General features: G+C 42.6%; 1 long non-coding RNA gene and 1 other non-coding gene across 4 annotated transcripts in view; both read left to right on the top strand.

Moving 5' to 3' along the window:
* Positions 1-21,344, top strand: part of LOC147583352 (uncharacterized) — a 38,338-nt gene extending 16,994 nt beyond the window's left edge. Inside the window, exons 2-3 of one of the 3 annotated variants that reach the window (XR_015248131.1) lie at positions 16,239-16,690; positions 17,007-21,344. This is a non-coding gene — a long non-coding RNA (uncharacterized LOC147583352). Of the gene's footprint in view, positions 1-14,524; positions 16,691-17,003 lie in introns of those variants that run through there. The other 2 variants (XR_015248130.1, XR_015248129.1) reach the window with 2 other exon arrangements.
* Positions 4,973-5,057, top strand: TRNAR-UCG (transfer RNA arginine (anticodon UCG)). The gene has a single exon. It is a non-coding gene; the product is annotated as a tRNA-Arg (tRNA).
* Positions 21,345-25,378: the final 4,034 nt, after the last annotated feature.

The following is a 25,378-nucleotide window of genomic DNA, read 5'->3' on the forward strand; positions in this document are numbered from 1 at the left end:
GACAAATGAGCGCTGGTAACAATGGCACCCCCTTCTGGGGATTGCTGTGAGGAATCATGAGTTGACAGAAAGCGTGCTTGGTTGGTACATAGTAGGTGTGACTTCTCTTCTCTAGAAAGTTCTGCTGACTGGACTGAACTATCGGTGTCCTGCTCTGTGGAGCACAGAAAGATGGGCAAACGAACTATGAGAAGCCATCAGGGCAGACTGGTCCTGGCCAGACCCACGCGACTGCACATGGTGGCTCTGTTGCTGGCTGGGATGTCACCGGTCAGTCCCCCCCTTGCTGTGCTTCTGTCTCCACCTCCTGCATTTGCCAGAGGAGGCGCTTCTGACAAGGAACAAAGGCACGTGACTAAAACCAAAAGAAGACTTTGGTTCAGGGATGCTGAAGAGCTCAGCATCAAGCCATTTTGAACAAAGTTATCAGTCTGGTCACTCCCCCCATCCCATCCCCCCCGCCCCCCGCCCCGGCTCTCAAGCACACATTCTTTGTATGAAATGTAAGAAATGTAAAACCCCTAGCAGCATCCCTCCCCAAATAATCATTGTTAACATGTTTACATGTGTGTGTATATGTGGGTGTAGATATGCATATATAAGTAAAGAGAAAGCAACAGAAGCGTCTCCATAATGCATATGCATCAGAGAAAGCATGTTTTTACTGTGGGTGGGGCTATACCTCATTCTCTTAAACCCGGGACCTTGCAGAAGCAATTGTGTCGATGTCTTCCACTCATCCTTTACCTGCAGCCTCCTCCTGAGGGTATTTTAAGGAGTCAAAATAGAGCTGTCTTGGGCGTATGGGAGAGACAGAATGATAGCCCAAAAGAGAAGTCTGGGGCTTTGTAATACTTAGATAGTAAAGAAACTGGCTCCGCTGAGACAGAGTCCAGTAATCATCCAGGCTAATTTATTACTCAGATTCACCTTTGCTCAAAGTAGTGAGTTATAAGCACTCCACCGGGTGAAAGGGTTAGGCTTCCCGACGTGATCTGCTAGTGCAGGAAGGAACTGCCAGGCCACGGTAGCCGGTAAGTGAAATAGTAGCCCGATTCATAGCAACTTCAGGATCTCCAAATTGGAAGCTTCCTTGAGAGAGCAGAGGATGCCAGGATATCTGCTGCCCCCTAACTGATACCACGAAGAATAGCATGTGCTTTTTAAGGAGCAAGGTAGGGTTCAGGGACCCTTGGTGACTGGGTCAGCCTTTTAGGTGGTAGGTGTGAACTGGGCCACCTCCACCAACCTGTTTGTGGCCAGTAAGGCAAAGCCATTGCCTGCGTCGCCTCGGCCTTCTGCTGAGGAGCTCCTAGCAGCTGCGTAGGTGAAACCAGGATACAGGGGTGACCGAGCGGAAGTCATTCGGGCTGCGTGTTTGTTAAGAGGGTGACCAGAGGAAGCTCTCACAGGCCATTCAAAACTACATATCCCTCTGCTACACAAATTTCCGGGAGGCCCGGAAGAGGAATGTGGCCACCAGGGAAGTGAGGCATTTCAGGTTAGTTTCTACTGACTTGGGGAGCATCCCCCCCCCCCCATCCCTCATAGGTAATTGAGAGATCCTGCCTGCGGGAAGAGGTGGAGGCGCCCTCTTCTGGTGCATCTGTGCAGAAGGAAAGTCTATGAAGGGCGCAGTAAGGGGCGCCTTCTCTCTGATCCCTCCACTCCCAATACAAACTTACCACTTTTTAAAAAGCATCCGTCTTGATATTAAAAGTAATGCACATTCTTTGTATGAAATATAGAAAATATGGATAAATACAAAAGTGTAAATCACACTTAATCATCTCTACCAGAAATAACTATTAAAATTTTGATATATATGTATCATTTACATACACATATATACCATCTACCTACCATGCATATACATGTGTGTATGTATATATATAGATATATATACATATATATATACCATATATATTTATACACCACGCTTTACATACATATGTAAAACTAAATTGCAGTCATGCCGTAAACACAATTTTGTATAATTTTCATTTGTGATGAGGTTTCATGGTGATTATTTTCAATGGCCTAAGTGGTCCTTGAAAATATTAATGACCCGGGGTCGCCCAGGGGGCTCAGTGGGTTAAGCATCTGACTTTGGCTCAGGTCAGGATCTCACAGCTCATGAGTTCCAGCCCCGCATCAGGCTCAGTGCTGACAGCTCAGGGCCTGGACCTGCTTGGAATTCTGTCTCTCCGTGCTCTGCCTGTCTCTCTCTCTCTCAAAAACAAATAAACCTGTTCTCTCATTTAAAAAAGAGAAAATATTAATGACTGGGAAGTAATATATCACATAGATGTGCCTTTATTTTTGAACTTATTGTAGATTGAATTTGTGTTCAAAATTTCACAGTTATAGTACTATTTTACTCTATTTAATGCATCTCTGCTTATTTTTTAAAGATAAATTCCTATGAATTGGATTATTGGATCTAAGAGCATGGGCATATTTCAGATCTTTATATGTATATTACCAAATTGTCCTCCTGAAAGTTTTTACCTGTTTCTATTACAACTAATAGTGTCAGGGCATGATTCTTTTACTGTGTTCTAGCCTGATGTTATCACAATATTTCTCCCAAGCCAAAGATGATATATGGTTTGTGTTAACTTCTATTTTTTACTTATCAGTTAAGATAAAATATAGATCATTGTCCATTTGAACAGCTTTCTTCTGAGTAGCTGTTGGTGTCTTTGCCCATTTATTTATGGGCAAAATCTAAAGACTGTGTGACACGGTCCACATGTACCTGTCCTGACTGGCTACCATATTGGACAGTGCGAGTAGGTGGGTCTACAGTCAGGTTCTGACAGAACAGAAGCCACAGAAGGACAACAAAGAAAGGGACTAAAAGGAAAAATCACTAAAGAAATGGTCGGTGGACTCGGGGGGGTCTGAACTTGGTGAAGAAAGAAGTGCGGCCCGAAAGCAACTCGTAATCGGGGGGAAAATATAATCATCCAGGCATCAGAGGCATTGATGATGTGAAAGGGTATGTTTGGAGTGAGTCGGAGGGAGTTGACCGGAAGTGTTTCTCAGAGAATGGAAGGGTGAAGTTTAAGATTTCAAAAGGCAAACAGTTGTAAACGGTGAGAAAGTGCAAGGTGTGGCCATGGGGCTGGATTTCTTATGCGGAGCGAGTGTGAACGTCCTTGGCGTTAAGGAATTTGAAGGTCTGTGAGAGAGGGTCGGATGCAATAAAAAAGCACAGGTGGGGTAAAGCCCAGAACATGTGCAACAGAGGCCCAAAGCCTCAAAGCTGATTTTACGCGAGGGTGAGAACGTGACACAGATGATGCCATTGTTGGTTATATTTATCAAGCACTCACCTCTGCTGGGCATGGTTCAGAGAGCTTGATATATGTGTCATCTCCTTCAGTCCTTTGAGCAACCGTCTGAAGTAGGTTTTCTTATTATTGCCATTGACAAATGAAACCACAGAGGCTTTGAAAGACCAAATAACCTGTCCATGGATGTGCTCTGGTGGAGCAAGGATTTTAACCCCACTGAGGTCTATGCACGTTACTTCTACACTCAACTGCCTTCTTACTTAGAGCAGCAGTGGATAGCAATAAGAATCCTGGGTGGCTCCTGTCCAATCCCACGCTCTCAAGGATCTAGGAGCTGCAGGAAAGGAGGCATGCTTGATTGGAGCAAGAACATCTGTGGAGGACCCAATGTCAGAGATTAGGTGGGGGCGGGGGGTAAGCATTTAGGGTGAAAACAGAGTGGTAGCTTATTCACAGTGGAGCAAAGTGAGTGGGCGCCATGGGAGGAGGAGGGGTGGGAGCAAGCACATCCAAAAGAGGAGGGGTGGGATCAAGCACATCCAGAGGAGGAGGGGTGGGAGCAAGCACATCCAGAGGAGGAGGGGTGGGAGCAAGCACAGAGCCCATTGGATGGGATTACTGTGAAGGACAGCTCTCTGAAGGTCTTGTTTGGGATGGTGAGAAAGACTGACGAAAATTAATTGACCTTAAATTTTCATACTTGAAATACAACATATATGGTATCTGTATACTCATTTATCATGACATAAGAAAACTTTTATGTGTACTGATGACCTGTATTGGCAGCTATTGAAGAGAAGTAAAGATGAAAGTAATTTTAATTGAGGAGTCCCTGGTTAGTATCGTAGCTTTCAACTTGTTTTGCCATACCTGCTTTCATGAGGATATCACACAAAGTAGAAATTTCTGGAAGCATTGAAGTAAGAGTGAGAGTGAATCTTTATGTACCTTTTTTTAAAAATCATTTTTGAACGTTTATTTATTTTTGAGAAAGACAGAGATGGAATGCGAGTGGGTTAGGGGCAGAGAGAGAAGGAGACACAGAATCCGAAGCATGCTCCCGGCTCTGAGCTGTCAGCCCAGAGCCCGACTCGGGGCTCGAACTCACAAGCTGTGAGATCATGACCTGAGCCGAAGTCGGACGCTCAACCGACTGAGCCACTCAGGCGCCCCTTAAGCTATGTATCTTGGTGGTCAAGATAGGTAACTTCCTTTGGTTTCTTATAATTGCACTGAATTTCTACCATGAGCCTTCAATTCGCTATATGCCAGTGAATGAACCTCACTCTATTTGGAGTCTCCCAATTGTCCCTGCACCTGGGAGGTGGAGGGAAGAGGTGGGCGGGTGGGGGGTGGTGGGAGAGTTCACCTAGTTTTCCAGTCTGTAGGCTGGAATGAATAAAAGGATCATCATCTGTCTCGCTTGTGTCCCCCCTCAGATGTCCTGGTCTTGGCAGCTCGTGGCTAAATTGTTCTTCATTCTTAAGTTGTGGCCTCTTAATTATTTTGCAAGTTCTGGCCAGCGTCATAAGGCAAGAAATAAAAATAGTGGGCAAATCTCAGGAAAGCAGGAACAAGTTACATTTATTTCTTGGTAGATAGTATGAGTGTGCTGCAGGTGGGATTTTTCAGTGCACAGATTCATGTGCAAGACACAGGCTGTTTGGGGCGCCTGGGTGGCTCAGTCGGTTGAGCGTCCGACTTCGGCTCGGGTCATGATCTCACAGTTCGTGGGTTCGAGCCCCACGCCGGGCTCTGTGCTGACAGCTCAGAGCCTGGAGCTTGTTTCAGATTCTGTGTCTCCCTCTCTCTCTGCCCCTCCCCCACTTGCACTCTGTCTCTCTCTGTCTCAAAAATAAATAAACATTAAAAAAAATAATAAAGAAAAAAAAAGACACAGGCTGTTCCTTTAGCTCTCAAATTACCACAAATCAATGGTGAATCATATCTCTGTCACCACTCTTTGCTTCCCCCTCATTCCATTTCCTGCATCTTAGCCAAAGGAAAGCCCCTCTATTCATAGGTCCCCAACTGCCCAGTGCTAGGACACCATTGTGTCGGCCACAAGGTCCTGCAAGGACTGAGACCTTGCCAGTCTCTCGGGACACTGCCCAGCCTCCTGCAAGGGTCCACTGCTCCTCGCGGTGGGTGCCCACCTTCATCCACCTCTCTTCTCTGCCCTGGGCCATGTCCTGTCTTCACATCCTATTCTGGACCCCCACCATTGCGTCTTCCAAATTTAACAGGGGTCTGCCTGCAGAAATACCCAAGGCAAAGGTATACAAAAGACCTGGCTTCCTACTTTCTCATGGGGAAAAGAGCATGCTAGAACAAATTCAAACCAATATTAAACTAAACTGTATTCAACATTGCATGACCAGATGAACCCTGATTGTATCAATTCACATATGAACATGAGAGCTCATCCTGATGACAAAACAAATATCCACAAACTAATCTACCATTCATAATAGAAAAAAAAAAAAAAAACAAAAAACGATGGATGATACCCATAAATCATTGTACAAGAAAGAGAAGATGTAGAAACAAAGTGACTTAGGGGCACCTGGGTGGCTCAGTCATCGAGTATCCAATTTTAGCTCAGGTCATGACCTTGTGGCTCAGGGGTTTGAGCCCCGCATCAGGCTCTGTGCTGATAGCTCAGAGCCTGGAGTCTGCTTCGGATTCTGTGTCTCCCTTTCTTTCTAGCCCTCCCTTGTTCACGCTCTGTTTCTCTCTTTCTCAAAAATAAATAATAAATGTTAAAACAAATTTTTTTTAAAGAAACAAAGTGGCTTGTCCAAGTTTACACAGCTACACAGTGGCAGAGCTAAACTACAAATTCAAGTCCATCCAGATCCAAAATTTATACACCCAATCACTATAATACACTGGTTTAAAACATCAATATCTGGGGCGCCTGGGTGGCTCAGTCGGTTGAGCGTCCGACTTCGGCTCAGGTCATGATCTCATGGTTCATGAGTTCGGGCCCCGCATTGGGCTCTGTGCTGACAGCTCAGAGCCTGGAGCCTGCTTCTGATTCTGTGTCTCCCTCTCTCTCTGCCCCCCTGCCCCACACACGCTCTGTCTCTCTCTGCCTCTCAAAAATAAAGAAAACTAATAAAATTTTTTTTTTAACCATCAATATCTCTATCTATCTGTCTCTACTGAATTTGTTGAGCATATGTTATATCACAGGCAATTTGCTAAATACTCGCAGACAGTACCTGTCAATCGTGTAATGTCTTCTGATATAGGCCGATTCATTCAATCCACACGTGAAGCAGACAAAGAACTTGACTAATTCATTTCTCATTCGTTCTTCAGCTGTTATCTGGCTTGTGCTCAGAATGACATTAAAATTGTTCTGACAAATACCACCTGCCAATAATCCTCTGCGTCGAAAAGTCCAGTACACCTGTGCCCACCCTTGGCCACTTCCTGCCCAGGCCTCTCTTGTCCCACGGCCATTTGCCACCCTGGGCCCAGGCTGCCCACTCACTGAGCACTCCTCCCTAGTCTGTCCCTCAGGCTGCTTTGTCCTTGGTCTCCAGCTCTTCTCTGTCTACACCCAGACTCTTTGGGTGATTTATCCACTCTGGCTTCAACTGATAAGTGGGTGATTCCTATAGCTCTCTCTGACCTAGCCTTTTCTCTGAGTGTCAGGCTCATTAAGCCAAACTTCTACTGATCTTCTTCCTTCTGACGGTCTTCAGGCAACTTCAGCTCAACAAGTTGAAACTGAACGCATATTCTAATTTTCCAAACCAGCTCCTGCTTTTGCATTGCTGATCTCAGTTGTTACTATTCAACCAGCCAAGAGTTACCCCTTAACCGGCGTTCTCTTCCCCGCAACTAAATACATTCAATAACCACATCGTAATCATTTACCTTCTAAATATTTCTCTGCTATAACCCCATGGTTCTATTCAAAAGCTGGTAGGATAATAAAACAAGACGTCCCGGGTTAGCCCAGATGCCAGTACAATGAAAACCCTCAACAAATGTTAGCTATTATTTTTACTAATACATAAACAATAACAACTTCCACCACCACAACAGAAGCAAACTGTGCCACCACAGCCCCCGACTGTTGGAACTTTGGGGTTAACACTCCCATTGTTTCCTTCTTTCTTTTCTCTTTCATGTTTGTCCCTATCTTTGCCCTGCATTTTGAGAACCACCTTCAACTTTACCTTCTAGCCCTTCCCTCGCTTCTGTTTTACCTTATGTTTTTAGTTTGTAAAAGCTTTTGCATTGTCGGTTTCTTTTATGTCTTTGGGTTAATTTCTTCTAAAATAGATCTGAGGACACTTAGAACTTTTGACACTTTTGAAAGGTGGCCTTAGGAAAGACACTTTCTATTCTGTGCCCTTAATAGTTTGTTTTCTCCACCAGTAGTTTTTCTGTTCCTCTTTTGCATCTTTGGTTTTCCTCACGCCTGGCGATCCTACATTGTCCCCTTGTAGTGAAGGTGAGATGTGTTAATTACCGAAGCTGGTATGTTAATTACCAGATGAGAAAAGGCATCCTTTGCTGTAGTCTAGGTAGGTCTGTCTGTCCCCAAACCTAACTCTTGATGGGAAGAGGCATGAGCACATGATTTTGTTTGGTTTAGTCCTCTATACCTAGGAGAATTGGCCCTGGGGCCTAGAGCAGGGCCTGATACTCACCAAGGATCTTAAAGGTCAGAACCCATCATTGTTGAAGGCCTTTCTTGTTGTGTTGACAAGATTATGATTGGAATCTAGAGAAAATCCTGATGAAAGATAGGCACTAACCTAATCCTGGAAAAGAAAAGAGGAATTTATTTTAAACATGATCAACCATTCAAGCCGACTTTCTTTTCCCTTTTGTTTTATTATAGAAACTTCCTAAAGTTAAATCAAAATAGAAAGAAGTAACACTAAATGACAACCAGTGCCCTCTGCATCAAGATTCAGAGGATGTGAGTCCTGATTCCATTTGTATTACTGAGCTTCTGAGACATACCACTTAATCTAGCTAAATCCTAGTTTCTCTAAATATAGAGACCAAACATTTCATCACCTGTAGTTTCCCAGGGTTTTCTTGGCATATAAGTCAATATCTTGTAGAGTTTTATCAATCACCCTGGAAACAATAAGTTTTGCAAATACCCATCACCAGCCTTTGTTCATAATTGTACTGTAACTCATAACTGTACTGTGGTATCTGTCTATAAGCCATTCTTCAAAAATATGTGTGATAACACGTTTTATTAACTTCCGTATATCACAGAATACCTTTCTGGGTTGTCACATATGAATGAAAACTTGACTGAATCCAGTTCTCTGGCAATAATGTCTTAATCTTAACACTCTATTGTTCCCTCTCTGTGGCCATCAGGTGTTTGCTTCTGGAAAAGTCTTAAGTCAGCTTGATTTTTTTGTTGCTTTCAAAGTTACCTTGCTACTACCCTCTTATTTTCTTCAAGGATGTTTATAAGCTCTTCATAATTCTTATTAATCTTCATAATTCAAAAACTCATCATGATAGAATCATATGTGATTCTTTTTATTAACATTCTCTGAAACCGATTTAGCCATTTTTCAATCTGTACATTCAGATGTTTCTTTCAGTTCAAGAAAGTTTTCTTGCAATTAGTTTGATATCCTCTCCAGACACATCTATCATTCCTAGCTTGGCTTTGCATTTCAGGAATCCCATATCTTTCCTCTCTATGTTTATCTCTTGGTATGTTTCTTCTTTCTGGAAGAGTCACCGAAGTGTGCCACTCTCGGCAATCTTGAATTTCATTCAGTATGGAATTTGTTCTTTATAGCCTCTAGTAAAGATTTTCACTCTGTTCTGGCAAATGTGGTTTCTTTACAATCCTTTTTCGTCTCACTTAGCTCTTTCTTCATTCTTTATTTCTTTCTAAAGCCAAAATTATTCTATTATTTGTTATTACACCTTTTTCAGTAACTTTTACTTAGACTGCTTTAGGATACCAAATTTCTAAATAATTGTATTGGTAAATAATTGGAGGACAAATAATTTTCCGCTGAATGTCAAATATTATGGGTACTTTCTGTTTTCAACTTAGTTTTTATGTTGGTCTTTTTTTTCCCCCCTCTTCATCTTCAGTTGCAAAGAGAACCATTCCTATATGATGTTTGCAATTAGACAGGATATGTGGATTCTTTGGTTCTGTTCTCTGACTTATGTGATGTGCTAAAATACTCTGGAAGGAAGAACATTAGTAACTCGTAGGATCTGACAAGTGTTCTGAAGATGACTGGTTTTGTGATACCCTGAACCAATGGTATATATGAAAAACTATAATTCCCAAGGCCCTTTTATAGAGGTACTTCCATTTCTAACTCTTCAGGAGTGCTTTACCAAGGGAATGATATTTCCAGAGATTTAGCAAGGAGATTATAATTCCAGTGTCAGCGTCTGCCCTTGTTTTCTGGAAGTGACAGTTCCACAATTGGTGCAAAAAAGGTTAAAAAAGATAGAAAAAGAGGGGAAAGGTGGGAAAAGGACCATATGTTAGCCTCATTGGAAAGCTCTACTTATGCAGTGAAAATGGATGCTCAGTTCACTAGCCAGGAGCCAGAACTTGGGGAGGAATAAAATAATGTCCTTTCTTCTGCCTGCTGATAAGTGCTGCTTTATTTCATGGGTCAGTGCATAGTTTGTCCTCTCAGGCCCCAGTGATATGAGAGTTAATGAAACTATCCCCCAGATTCTTGGTTTGGTTATTGGTATTGAAGGTCACCAAAAGGTGGATTGAGATTATGGTTTCTCCGTGAAACAATGAGTCAAGTCAACTGTGTTCCTATTTTCCATCAGTAAATGATTCTAAAGAAAGGCAGATCTTTATTCCAGGCTTTTATGGTGCATTTTGATCAACCAATTTTCCCCCTTTGGTATTACAGTAAGATTATTTTATTTTATTTTATTTTATTCATTCTTTAATGTTTATTTCTTTTTGAGAGAGAGAGATGGAGACAGAGATAGAGACAGAGAGATAGAGCACAAAAGGGGGAGGAGAGAGAGAGGGAGACAGAATCCAAAGCAGGCTCCAGGCTCCATGCTGTCAGAGCAGAGCCTGACATGGGACTCAAGCTCACCAGCCATGAGATCGTGACCTGAGCCGAAGTCGGGCACCCAACTGACTGAGCCACCCAGGTGCCCTGAGTAAGATTATTTTAATATGCAATACGATCTGGACAAGAACAAAGGCCTCTCTAGACTTTACCTTTCTATCTCCTATGTAACTTTCCATCCTGTATCCCCGTGTTCACGCCAGCCTGTTTCTGTTCAGAGTGACATCATGAGTTAGCTGTTATTACCAATCACAATTCATCAAACACCCAAGAGAGAAGAGTCATCTGATTCGTAATGTTTTAAAACATGGTAACAAGTCAAATACCACATAGAACCTTAAGTGCATTAATTATTAGAACTCCCCATTAACGATCACAATAGTAATTAATATTCCTGTTTCATAACCAGCCCAAGGCACAGTTTTCTGAGCAGGAAGCACCTCAAGAGTTTGTAAGCTTGCCACAGAGCCACAGATTCGGCCAGCCAGCAGGGTCGTCATGAGTCACGGGTTCTGCCACAGCCGGGAGCTGCCAACATGCAGTCTTCCGCACACTTTTCCACAGGAACTGGGGGTGCCTCTGCGTTTGGAGAGCTACCTCGTGCCCTGTCCACACTCAATAAACACTGCTTCATAATGACAATGGGAATGTGTGTTCCATCTCACTTTTCTCCTGAATGTTTCTATTTAGGGAGTCCCAAATATTTCCATTGCTTGATTGGCTGCACAGTCAAAAAAAAAAAAAAATGTTCCTACTGCTTCCTTTGAATGTTTCCATTTTCTTTTTGAGCATCAGCCTGGTGCCTGTCCTGTGCCCTACACTCCCTGAACTGTGCTGCTGGTTGGGCAGTCAGGCCAAGAGGACCCTACTTCAAATGTCTTATTTCCAGGTAGCCAGATCCAAAAATATGTTCCTGGATTCTGGGTATAAGCTGGTTTTGCTTTGCGTCTATTCATTACTGGGAAATAATTTTTTCCACTTATTAGATCTTTTTTTCTCTAAATTTTGGAAACAGTGCTGAGTCAGAGGACTAGGGAAACAGAGGACTGGATCCAGAGACTGCCCGGCTCTGTGGTTGCACAGTGGCTTCCATCCCTGCAGGGTCTGCAAGAGAATTAGCTGGCTTTCCAAAGTTGACCTTCTTCCCAAAGAATGCTCTTCAGAGGTTCCCAGCACAATGGGAAACCCGCCTCGAGGGGTGCAAGTGTGCATGTCCTTGTCTGTGAGTAAATGCAGTGGATAGGCAATTTGTGTTTTAGGGAGACACTAAAATGCCAATCAGTAATGATCTACTTTATCCAATGGTTCCTGAGCTTACTTCTCCAGCCTTGATTCTTGCTCTAATGGCTATGCGTAGGCTCAGTCATATGAGATGTGTGAGTCAAAAACTGTTTACCTCTGACATAACCCCAAAAGCTCTCCCTTTCCAAAGTAAGTACCCTGTGGCAGGTAATACAGGCTAGGAGAAATGCACTCCCTTAGATTTCAGGAGTTGTCTGAGTAGTTTCTCAACATGGCAACATTGTTGATGTTGTTCTGGTATCCTCTAACCAACCAGAGTAGTGGGTGCTGGGAACAGAGGTCCAAAATAAAGCAGGCAACCACCCCTTTCATGCAGGAAGAAGGCAGACATTAAACAGATGATTGTTTGATTACAACTGGGTGAGTGCGGTGAATAGGCTACTGAGTGTTTGTGGAGTCAGAGTTTTCCTAGACAGGAAGGTCAGATTCTCCTAAACAAATGAACTGGGGCCTGAAAAGCAACAGAGAAGTAGTATTTTCTCTTTAACAACATCTTGAGAGTCCCGTAATAAGTAAATAAATAAAACAATGCATGGAATGGGATTAAAGATTATGTTTCTTTCAAGGTGTGTACCACAAAGAGGATCTAGCTTGAGTTTTACACCATTCCCTTCCCTCCTGGCACCCCAGTCATGAAGTGCTGGGGGCACTGTCATCATCCTCTCTTTGTGAATGAGTAAACCTGGCTTCAGGAGGCTTCAGTGAATTACCCAACCCACACAGCTATTAAGTAAAAGAGCAGGAAGTGGTAAACAAACCTTCTAATTCTAAGCCTGGGAATCTTTCTAGAACAGCCTTCAGAGAAGCTGGTTGGGGAGCAGAGAGAATAGGAGAGAATGGTTGAGCCTCAGATGTCCAGCTCTGATGGTGGACCTTGGTTTTATGGATAAATGCAGTTCCTTTAAAGCAGCATAATGGGTAGGCGTGGGCTTCAGAGTCAGATCCAAGCTCTAAACCTACCTCTGGCTTCAGAGTCAGATCCAAGCTCTAAACCTACCGCTGCCATTGACTGGGTTTAAACATAACTCAACCTCATTGAACCTCAGCCTCTCTGCCTACAATACGTGACTTCCTCCAAGCCAGCAAGAAGATTGTGGGAGCCACGGGGAGACACAGAGGCAGTCCTTGATACCTTGTAAGTCCTCAGTTAATATGTCTCTCTCCTTTCTCCTTTAACCCAAGAGAGAAAGTAATCAAAAGTGTTTATCAACTGAATAATAATAATAAACTCTCCTCAACAAGAGGAGCACTGAAAAAACACTTCAAATGGCTGAGCAGCCATGAAGACCTTGGTCCCAAGAAGTGGCTGCAGTAACTCAGGAAAGAGAAGGTCACCCATGCATGGACACCTGCTTTTCCAGCTGATTTTGCTCCCGGACCCACGAGAGCTCATTCCAATCACAACTGAAGGAGACCTGGAAGGGTCCCTCTTAGAGGGAACATAAGGCAAAAGATAAGGAGAGACAAAGGCAAATTTTGGGCCTACCCATACTATATATTTACCTCAACAAGGGGTGCATTTTTAGTCAAATTCCTGATTCCAATTGGCTCCCATCCTTATTCTTTTTTAAAAATTTTCTCCCAGTTTTATTGAGAAATAATTGACAAAAATAATCACTGTGTATGTTTAAGGCATACAGCATGATGGTTTGACTTACATACATTGTGAAATGATTACAATAATAGGTTCAGCTAATCATCCTTAATCCTTTGCTCCAATTTTAACTCTGGTTACTTCATAATAATTTACATACCTTTAGAAGATGTCTGAAATTCTATTATGGAAATGTAGGCATAAGTAAAGAATAATAAGAAGGCAAAGAAGCAAATAAATTAGGTTTGTTTTTTTTTTTTTTTAAGTTTAGCCATTTAGAGAGACAGCGTGCTCATCAAAGCAGAGAGAGCTCGTGAAAGCTCAGAGACAGAGAGAGACAAAGCATGAGTGGGGGAGGGGCAGAGAGAGAGGGAGACACAGAATCTGAAGCAGGCTCCGGGCTCTCAGCCATCAGCACAGAGCCTGACGCAGGGCTCGAACCCACAAACCACGAGATCATGACCTCAGCTGAAGTTGGATGCTTAACTGACTGAGCCACCCAGGCGCCCCAAAGCTAAAAGAATTAAATACACACTTTTCTAGCTCTCTTTGCAGCTAGCAATATCCATGTGACTCAATTCCGGCCAAAGAAGCTGATCCTTTCCTGATAAAGGGATAGGTTGTACCAGTAATTTCCTTTACCTCTGGCCTTGAACACAGATGGGATGGTTAAGCTGGAGCAGCCATTTTTTGACATCGAGGCAATAAGCCATGATGGTGAGAATGGCAGAGCAAAAAGAGAAAAAGGCAGTTCTTGGACTGTCTCCAGTAGTATTAAACTGAATAAGACTAGCTTATATTTTTGTTTTGTTTTGTTTGTTTTGTTTTTTAAAGATTTTATTTTGAGAGAGAGAGAGAGAGAAAGCTCATATGCATGAGCCAGGGAGAGGGGCAGAGGGAGAGAGACAGAGAGAGAGAGAGAGAGAGAGAGAGAGAGAGGCAGGCTCTCTCCAGGCAGGCTCCACACTCAGCACAGAGCCCAACGCGGGGCTTGATCCCATGACCATGAGATAATGACCTGAGCAGAAGTCAAGAGTTGGATGCTCAACCAACTGAGCCACCCAGATGCCCCAAGTTTATATTAGTCAAGTTTTCTATTAGCTAAAGCCACAGACCTTCTCTAACTGATATATATTTTGTATTTTTATATATTTATAAGTATATATTTATAAAATATGATGTAATTAAAATGTAATATAATAATCATATTTTATGATATTCTATATATCTCTGTTGCAAATGTTCTCTTTTCAGTATCAGCACATAGAAGAAAATAGAGTTTAACTGCTCTATAGGATGTGAATGTGTAGACTAAATTGTCATCTGAACTCAAACCTATATGTGTAGCGACTCCAGGCTGCTCCTTTGTGATGCCCAGTAAGAGAGCATACCTTAATCTGTAGCGAAAATAGGAAGGCAGACACAACAAACTCTAGAAAGAATCTCGAGTAAGAGGAGGTTAAAATACCAGAAAAAAGGTTGCTGACAGAACCTCACATTACTACGACAATAAATAGCTTTGGATCCCAAAGCAACTACCCTAAAAGTTCCAAAAATAAAAATAAAAAAAATAGAAATGCATTTCTTAACTTTATTTATTTATCTTGAGTGAGACAGAGACAGCACAAGTAAGGGAAGAGCAGAGAGAGAAAGAGAGAGAGGGAGAGAGAGAGAGAGAGAGAGAGAGAGAGAGAGAGAATCCCAAGCAGGCTCCATACTGTCAGCACAGAGCCTGACATGGGGCTTGAACCCATGAAACCGTGAGATCATGACCTGAGCCAAAACCAAGAGTCAGATGGTTAACCAACTGAGGCCACCCGGGCACCCCTAGAAATGCATTCTATTTTCTTCATTAACAGTCTCAAAACTGCAATAATTTTATGGTGCAAATGATTTGGAAGACTGTTTTTATCCAGACTCCTGGTTGAGCCAGGCATATACATCAATTGCTTGGTTCCCTTCTCTCTCTCTGTCCCCTTGATCCTCCTGTGTTTTCTCTTGCTCACACCGCCCTGACTCTGAATGTTCAGATCCATTTCCCAGCTGACACCTGTCGCTCTCCTGCTTCTCTGCCTGTTGAGAACATCCTGACTCACCTTCTGGTATTTGGAACCTCAGCTCTCTTATAATTTGTGAACACAGCTGCTCTTCTAGAATGATGATCTCCTCAAACTTTACATTGCGCTCCAGTTCGGGTTGACTTAGCTGGGAAGGAACTCCAGCCCCATGCCAACAGAGAAGCTCCATTTTCTTTCCATCACCAGTAACGAGAGGATTTCAGACAGAAAAAAATGAAGCCTGAGATTAAAAGATACAGAGTGAGAGCCACGTGACATGTCTCCTAATCATGAACTATCTTATCTGTGTTACCATTCACACGAGAGAAGGGAAGACAGCGTCATGTTGGTCATAGGCAAAACCATCTTGAATTGAAAAGGCTCCCTGAAATGGAAAGAGGGGGAAATAACCTGGTAGAGGGAGACTTCTGGATCTTTTTGGAAGGAAATTATGAAGCCACGAGGACAGTAAAAACTGATTATCTGAAGTTTACAATTTGACCACGATGAGGTCTAGAAGCAACATAGCATTCTTCTCTCCTCCCACACTATCACCATTTAGTAAAGCTTAGGCAGTAATGATGGAACGGTTTCCCCCCTTAATCCATATCATGGAGTGTCATGCCTTTTCAGTGATTAGTTACAGGGATCAGGATTCAATTAAATTCGGTAGGTTTAGGAGATATTGCTTATAGAATTTAATCTGTGCTCTCAAGTGCTTGGAGCGAACTGGGAATACGTTCCAAACAGGGTCATTTTCAGGCTGCGGAGTAAAGAAGGCAGTCTCTACTGAATGGAATTGTGTTACTTGGATAGAAAGATTTGTCATTTGGGTTTGGGGTACTTACTGTGCCACTCTGAAACCTACAAGTGAGTGAGTCTTGTGTGCATGTTTCCATGTGCGCAGAGCCTGAGAGAGAGCAACAGACGGTGCACATCATCTACGCAACCCTCCCTGGCCTTCACCTTCACCTCTCTGAACACTGACTTGTTCACGCTCCCCTTGTATTCCTGGGCATGCTGATGCTGTCCTGCTGCAGGTCACGGATGATGATTGATCCAGGCCAACTATGGTTGTTCTGTTTCCTGGACTGGTGATTCACCAAGGGATGGACACATTGTACAATTCTGGTCAGTGCGTGAAGTCTGGAACTTCTGGAAAAGTGTTCCTTGACCTTAAGAAAATGGAAATAAGAAAAATACCCATTTTCCTATCTGTGAATGTCACTGTGTGAGGATGTGATACTGATGGCAGTCATCTTGTGACTTTAAAGACAAGTTTATTGCAGGCCAGCTGACATCACTGAGCTACCAAGTGAAGGTCCCTGGAAATTACCCTGCGCCCAGACTTCCTATTAGGTAAGATCATACGTGCCTTAACCATAAGAGACTCTTAAATACAGAGAACACACTGAGGGTGGCTGGAGGGGTGGGGGTGGGAGGATGGGCTAAATGGGTGATGGGCATTATGGAGGGCACTTACTGGGAGGAGCATTAAGTGTTATATGTGAGCAATGAATCACTGGGTTCTACTCCTGAAACCAGTACTGCACTCTATGTTAACTAACTTGAATTAAAATACATTTTTTAAAAAAGGAAAAAAAAAAAAAACCAGATCATACACGCCTTTATTTATTAAGTCATCTTTAGCCAGGCCTTTTGTTTCTTTCAGCAGAATGCATCCTAAGTGCTACAAACATCATCCCTAGAGGCATCGAGATTGTTTGGCTGGGTTGGAGAAGGAGTCACACTGCAGACTCACAGAGAAGATGTGGCTTGCTTAAATTATAGAAGCCAGACTTGCTGACGGGACTGCTATACATTTTTTCGCTCTACCAAGCGGTCACATGGGGTGGGGCTCGTTAATTTCAAGACCATCGGCATTCACTTTCATTGGAAGGATTTTCATTTAGTATGATTTTGAGGTTATTTTAAATAAAATATTTAGCTTGCCTAACCAGGTAATGGGAAATCTTTAGCCAGAGGGTTAGAAACTCGATTCAACCTTGTAATTTATCGCCTACAACTATAAATCAAGCCAATGTCAGAAAGCAGAGAAAAACAATAAACAATGAGACAGCTGCCGCCTGGTCTGTCAACAATATATGGCAAGGCGAGACGTGCCCAACAATTACAACAAAGCCATAAATATATATTCTATATTTAACTCCACAAGCTTAAAGTTGTTTGATTTTCATTATTGATGTTTGCACACCCTCAGGGTCTTAAAGGATAAATCCTTTATCTTGTACTGTCATGTTATTAAGAAGACGAGAAAGTGCTTTTAAAAAAATTCCATTTTGCATAGCTTCTCGGACCTTTGCCCCACTGGCATTTGCATCCTGAGCGTAAGGGAGTTAATGCATGTGTAGGACTGAAGAATCCCAGCACTAAGGTATCCAGAAGAGACAGGACCGAGTTTATGAGTACTAGGAAGGCTGCGTCTGGTGAGGGTGGGGGCAGATAAGGGGAGTTGTTTAAATCGTAAAGTTTCAGAGTCTTGTAACAGTGCTTTACAGAAAAAAATCTGTTATAAATAAGTCATAAAGCCATAACATACTCTTTGTAATGCCAGCTCCACGATCTCTGCCAAGAAGACTTTTTTTTTGTGGGAGAGTCCTCTCTTCCCTTTAGCAGCCTGCATACTACCTAAGAAGCTAATTCTTATTGATAGATCATCATTATTACAGGATGCTGGAAGTGATTCCCACTCACTGCCTGCAAGTAACCCTTAATTCCGACAGAAGACGTAAAGCCAAACCAAAATGTCCTCTGTGTTTGGCAAAGCTGCTGTGCTTGGATCATGGCAGCCCCCTTTGTGGCAAAGACCATCGCTGCAGAATCACTTGACCCCGAGGTCTAACTCCTCCAGGAGAATCTTTGACGAAATATACTGACAGCCACGTTACCACTGTTCCCATCGTCCACGGTAATTCTGCCAAATTGGCAGTCAAAGCCACGCAAGGCTAATCTTGTGCTGGGGAGATTGTCTTCCCTCAAGTCCTAATAGTAAGTACTTGGATTTTCACAGCTGTCTCTGAAATGCAAGGTCTTCTGGAAGCTTCTCTAAGAACCCCTCATGGGCTGGACACAGTGGCTACCGCCTCCCTCTGAGCCACCTCACTCATTTGTGGCCCAGATCTGCCAGCAAAGGGTTTTCTCTTGTCTTAGTCACCTTTGTTCTATTAGCGCGTTCTCAGATGACTTTCACTGAAGGATATTTGTCCAGTAGCCTGCAGGATTATTTCCACATTATTTAAGAGCCCTCTCGAAGAAGTCAGATGGGAATGAAAATGAAACTTGGGGGTCAGGGGTCCGTTGTGGGCCTGCCTTTAGAAAGTCCCATCTTGTCTCACAGGCAAGAGATTTTTTCCTCCTACGTTCAGTGTGTGCTGACAGTGTCTGGGGAGACATGTTCTCATGTGATCACTTACAAGATCTCATTTCGTGTTAGTGAAATTTACACGCATGACTAGTAATTAAGTCTCACTAAATCAGGATTTCTCGTTTTCATTTCAATATGAGCTTTAATTACATAAAAACAATTGCCATAAAACGATTGCATGCATTTATTTGAGCTTTGAGTGCCCTCTACTGGAACAAGAAAAAAGTAAAAAATCAATAGCACGGAGGGCTTGTGCGGTTAGGTCCGAACTACTAAGATGTCCTCGTTAGTGTCGGGAAAAGAAGAATAATTGTAAGCACTCAACATCTGTCATTCACAATTAGCTGACAGTGCTCCAAACTTTTTCTAAAACTTACCCATTAAATGGAGCTAACGGTGCATATCTTCCAGATTTTACGTTTACAGAAAAATCCTGAAAGATACCAACGTGAAGCCTCTTCCTAGCTGGTTGGCCAGCTCTTATTTCCAGATACTGCATGTCTCCCTGCTACTGGTGTTCCGTTTACAGCCATGGCCTCTGAGACCAGTTGGCCCCCCAACCAATTTCCTTCTTTAAACCTGTTCCTTCCAAAACCGTGCGTGATGTGAACTTTGCTCTTCTCTGCCTTCACCCCTTGGGCTCTGCTGCCCCTCTGACCTCCTGCCTTCCCCCCACCGCCCCGCCCCGTGAACTTCCCAGCTCCCTCCTTCCACCACCACTCCTCCCTGTCAGCAGGACTGCACCTGAACTCACTTCCTTGTCTCCATTTAACCAGTCTCTCCACCCTCCTTATTCCAATTCATTTCCTAACTTGTCTGGACCTCATGGCTTATTATTTCAACCACACTGTCATCGACACACTCATTTCCACCAACCCTTTGATCGTCTGCTGCATAAGCCTTGAAGTAGTCTATTCTATAACAGCCTAATGATTCATTCTAACCGACTAATTTCTAAGTTGCGAAGCACTGCTGAAGAATATCACACTGCTTTGCTCATTGGCTGATGATACGTCCTTTTGGCCAGTCTCAGGTAGGACCTTGGAAAGGCTCAATTTTGTTTTTCTTTTTTTAAAGTTTATTTATCTTAGAGAGAGAGAGAGAGAGAGCACAATTAGGGGAGGGGCAGAGAGAGAGGGAGAGAGAATCCCAAGCAGGTGCTGCACTGTCAGCACGGAACCCAATGTGGGACTTGAACTCACGAACCATCAGATCATGACCGGAGCGGAAATCAAGAGTCAGACGTTTTAACCGACTGAGCCACCCAGGAGCCCAGGAAATGCTCAATTCTTATCTGCAGTTTGCTTGTTTTTCTAATCCCTTGAGGATTTTTCGTACCCTGTCTACTCTCCTTCTTAAGATTTGTTTTGTTTCTTAATTTCCAGAAAACAGCTGGAGCTACACGGTCTCCATTCCTGCACTTCCCAATTTGTCTTTATCTGTGCCCGTTCTTCCCTTTGGCCACAGGAGACTAGCCTCTTCTCTGTTGGCTTTGGATTCTATTCCCTCCCAGTCACTCTTTTTTTCTTCCAATAGTTGTTTAGGTTTTCTCCCTCTTCCCAGGTACCTCTCTCTTGGACTCAGACTATAAATATTCCAGATTCTCCATTGTTGCATTCCCACCCAGACAAGGCATGACCTACTCCCAACCTTGCCTCTCTCTCACAGACTGCTGCCCATATCTCCTTGGCTTCACTGTGAGGCATCTTGAAGGAGTAGTCTGTATTCTATGCTTCTGTCTCCATCACCCCCTCACTCCGTATAAGCCACTCAGTTTCATTTTTCTAATCACCAATCAGGAAATACTCTCTCATAGGTAATCAAAGTCCTCTGTAGGATCAGGTTCTCAGGATCATCCACCTCACTGCTCAGCCATTCGAAGTAGCTGACGTACCAGGGCCCAAGACCCCTGCTTGCATTCCAGGGCCCTGCCCAGCCAGAAGGATGAAGGAAACGACACAAAAACACACACTTTTCCCCTGAAGGATACTTACTGGAAGGTGTGCCCACCGCCTAATGCAGTCCGGGTCTTGACCTTGCTACAGGGGGAGGTGGGAAAAATAGTCTAGTCTGGTCTTACAACTAAAGTCCTACAACTAAAATGTAAGAGTCCATTACTAAGGAAGATGGAAAAACACTGACATGTAGATATTTTAAGCTTTGTGTACTAAATGTTAACCAAAAGCACAAACGCATACACACACACACAAATGAGATTGGGGTTTAAAGATGCTATAAAATTAAGGGTCCCTGGATGGCTCAGTGTCTGACTCTTGGTTTCGGCTCAGGTCATGATCTCATAGTTCGTGGGTTCGAGCCCAATGTTGGGCTCTGTGCTGACAGTGCAGATCCTGCTTGGGATTCTCTCCTCTTCTTTGTCCCTCCCCTGCTCCCTCTCTCTCCAAAAATAAATAAAGATTTTTTAATGCAATAAAATGCACTTCTTTTGTTATGACTTCCTGGAATTTCCATTTGATACTTTGTGCCATATCTATTGTTTGAAAATTATCGAAATTTTGAATCCCAATATATACTTCATGTTTTCTGAATGTCTTCTGAATATATAAAAAAAGGACATACCTTTATGTTGAAGTAAAAAGTGAACAAATACATACTAATTTATCCTTATGGATATTATATACGGTTTTTGTGTGTAAGATTAAAAAAAATTTAATCCCCTTTAACAGACAACACCCTTACATTTTCCTACATATTTTTCCTACATATTTTTCTTAAAATGGTAAGCCATTTTCTTTTTTTTTTTTTTTTTCAAAATGAAAGGATTTTTTTTCAGATCGCAAAGGCTCTTGACATTTATATCACATTAAGATCTTTATTTTCTATACTATAGCTATTTCCAATTTGTACTTTTTTTTAATTCCACGGAAGTCATCCTTTAGAGTAGTAAGCTACATATTTAAAGTCACACACTCTAATTGCCAGCCGTTCTGAGTCTGACAATATTAATAATAAGGAATTCAATGCATTTTACTTTATCTACTCTGTTCTACTCCTTAACTGCTGGTAATTGACCTTGGGTGACACATCCATTTTCTTATTACATGATGAATTTCATAATATGCCACTGTATGTTTGAAAACTGCTTTGTCTTGGCATTTATGTTTCTAATCCACATTTACAATATTTCACATCACTGTTAAGCTTCATTGGTCTGAATGTTTACCTGGAGTTCTTTTATGTATAACTTTCCCATTCTTGAATTATTGCTGTAATTTTAAATTTCCAACTTCATCAGTCGAAGTACATCTTTAAGTGTATTTTATCTTGTTTTGTTTTCATAAAGGCATGTAAGAGTTCCATTTTCTGACTGCTTGCATTTTGACAGATGTTTTATTGCCTTACACATAATACTACTTAATTGGGATATGGTATTCTTGTAACATGCCCAGATACATGACTTAGAAAACTTAAAATAGCCAATTGGGATATGTAGAGAGAGCCAACACGGAAGTTTTGCAACATGGTTGGCTCTGATATGTGTGTGCATCAGTGGTGTTCCCTAAACCACAGGAACTGGCTTGTTGAGAAGCGTCAACTTAAAGCACTATAAATATAAATTGTTTTTTATTCCAACGTTTTTTACTCTATTTTTCTTAACCACCCCCCCCCAACACACATGCCAAACTTCACCTCCAACCATGCTATGGTGAATTTTCTATCCATATCCCTTAACAACATCTTAGATGGATTCTATAATACTTTCATTATTAAAATGCATCTGGGGCACCTGGGTGGCTCAGTCGATTGAGTGTTCAACTTTAGCTCAGGTCATGATCTCACAGTTTGTGGGTTTGAGCCCCACGTCAGGCCCTGTGCTGACAGCTCAGAGCCTGGAGCCTGCTTTGTATTCTGTGTCTCCCTCTCTATCTGCCCCTCCCCTTCTTGCGCTCTGTCTCTCTCTCAAAAATAAGTAAACATTAAAAAAATAAAAATAAAAATAAAAATAAATGCATCTAGATGGAAGATTCAACCTTGAGGTTGACTTAAAGAACTGGTCTCTTTTTGCCAACACATGTTTGATCCATGGCGCTAAGAATCTGAAGCATGAAGATGGGCCTGATTACCTTTTTTAGTTACACTCTATAGAGCTTTTCAAGCAGCTGTGCTAAAACTGCAGAAGGCAGCTCGAGGCTGAAGCGACTAGCAAATAAATAATAAATAAATAAAGTAGAGAAAAATGTTCTAGTGAAGTGAAGAATGTTCTAGGAACTATGAAAGGCCAAGGTGACTCGAGATTAGTCAAAGAGATCCCAAAAAACACGAGTTGCATTTGAGGAGTTGAGTGGTGGCCAGATGGTGGCGGTGGGGGGCGGGGGGGGAAGGAGGGGTTCTGAAAGCCATAAAGGGGCTTGAGGTTTTATTCTCACCACAGCGGGAAACTACTGGAAACCTTTGGACAGAGGAGATACGTGATCTGATTTATATCTTTAAAAACCATCTCCGACCATGTTGAGAAGAACGGTCTGTGGGTGGCAAGAATAGAAAAAGGAAGATCAGTTAGGGGAAGATGGCAATGGTTTAGGCAAGATATGCCCATGGCCTGGAGCACGGTGCTGTCCAGAGATGATGTGGCCCCAGACTGTGCATGTACGTTTGCTGGAGACACCCATTACATCAGATGGAAATGTTATGAGGGCAATTGGATATGCAGATCTGGAGTTCCCAGAGAAGCTCCTGGCCATAAGATACAAATGCAGAGCCATCAGGGTATATATGGTATACAAAGCATGGGAATGGAAGAGGTCACCGAGTGAGAGTATATTTCAGAGAGAAGAAATCCAAAGATTAAGTCCTGTGGGGTCCCAGCATTTTGGAGTGAGGAGGAAGAGGAGGAGGAAGAAGCAAAAAAGACTGAGAAGGAGTGACCACACCAGTAGGAGAACTGGTGTGGCGCCCTCCCTGGAAGCCAGATTTAGAAACACTTGAGAAAGTGTTTCAAGAATCAGGTCAACCTCTTCTTTAGCTCCAGTGGCTTCATCTTAGACTAGCAGTTTTTCGAGAACACCAGAAAAAAACCTCCTGCTTCCACACCAAAGTATACTTTTAGAGGGATGCTTTTCCTTTACGCTTCCTGGCCAGTATTTCTTTCCCCTGTGTAATACTACTTTTTCAAGACCTCACATGTAGATGTCCACCCTGCCCACTTAGACTGTAGTCACATCATGTGCACAGTGAATTCATGTGATGTGAATCATGTGCTGAAGCCAAGAGAGAATGTTACAATATTGTGACTGATTGCACCTAGCACTCTTCCAAGTGCATCTACCCAAGAACAGGGGAGATAGATGTGCCTCTGATGTTTTTCTGGGGTCTCACAAATCAATACATTATGGACCTATGGGGACATTGTGGGACTTTTCATGACAATTTCATATTATATATATATATTTCATATTATATATATAATATATATATTTCATATTATATATATAATATATATCATATTATATATATATTACATATATATGAAAGATTGTATATGTATAAGGTAAGAACTGTGAGATAATTTCATTATACACACACACACACACACACACACATAGTGCTAGCTTATGTGCTTATCTTAGAATCCAGCCTTATGTTAGATGTGATTCCATACTGCCTGAACTGGTCAACTGGAAAGGGGTGCGAACTGTCCGTGTTACGTTTGTCAACAGAAAGGGTGTGTGGAATGTTCTCAGCTCCAGTTGACTTGGGTCCTGGCAAGCCACCTGCACGTCCATTTCCTCATTGTCCAGCCTTGGGAATCCTTTGGGCTCTGTAGGACTAAGATGGAGTTTTCCTCATCCAACACTCAGACTTCCCAGCTCTGTTAGATTCCACGGGCTTCTTTTTGGTCCCTAGCGTAGTCAGAAGACCTATGCTGTGGTTATTCTTACCCAGAACATCCCTTTTTATCAGAAATCCTCTACCTTCTTCCTCAGCAACAGCGCTTCTATAGAGGTGACTACCCAAGCCACAGCGGTACTGTTTGGTGGGGTGAATCTGCTTAATGTGTTTTATTCAGTTAGTTTTTCTAGAAAGCTGGCATGAAACAGCACTAGCGATTTCTAGTTTTAGCAGCACAATAGACCCTCTTGTTTGTTTGATTTTTTAACAGAGAGAAAGGAGTTAGGTAGCCCTTTAAAATATGTCATAGGTGGGGGACTGGGGTGGCTCAGTCGATTAAGTATCTGACACTTGATCTCGGCTCAGGTCATGATCTCACAGTTTGCAAGTTCGAGCCCCACATTGGTCTCTGTGCTGATGGTGCAGAGCCTGTTTGGGATTCTGTCTCTCCTTCTCTCTGCCCCTCCCCCGTTTGTGCACTTTCTCTCAAAATAAATAAATCAACTTAAAAAAAAAAAAAAAGAAGCTGTCAACCCTTTAAAAAAAAAAAAGGAGGGGGAAGGGACGCACCCAAGTGGCTCAGTCAGTTGAGTGTCCAACTTCAGCTCAGGTCGTGATCTCGTGGTTCGTGGGTTCGACCCCCATGCCGGGCTCTGTGCTGACAGCTCAGAGCCTGGAGCCTGCTTTGGATTCTGTGTCTCCCTCTTTCTCTGCCCCTCCCCCGCTCGTGTTCTGTCTCCCTCATTCTCAAAAAGTGAATAAACATTAACAATAAATAAAATTTAAAAATCTGTCATAAAAGACAAGCACAT

The sequence above is a fragment of the Puma concolor genome, chromosome A2 (assembly GCF_028749965.1).
Source record: "Puma concolor isolate L17-30 chromosome A2, mPumCon1.1.hap2, whole genome shotgun sequence".
Classification (NCBI taxonomy): Eukaryota; Metazoa; Chordata; class Mammalia; order Carnivora; family Felidae; genus Puma; species Puma concolor.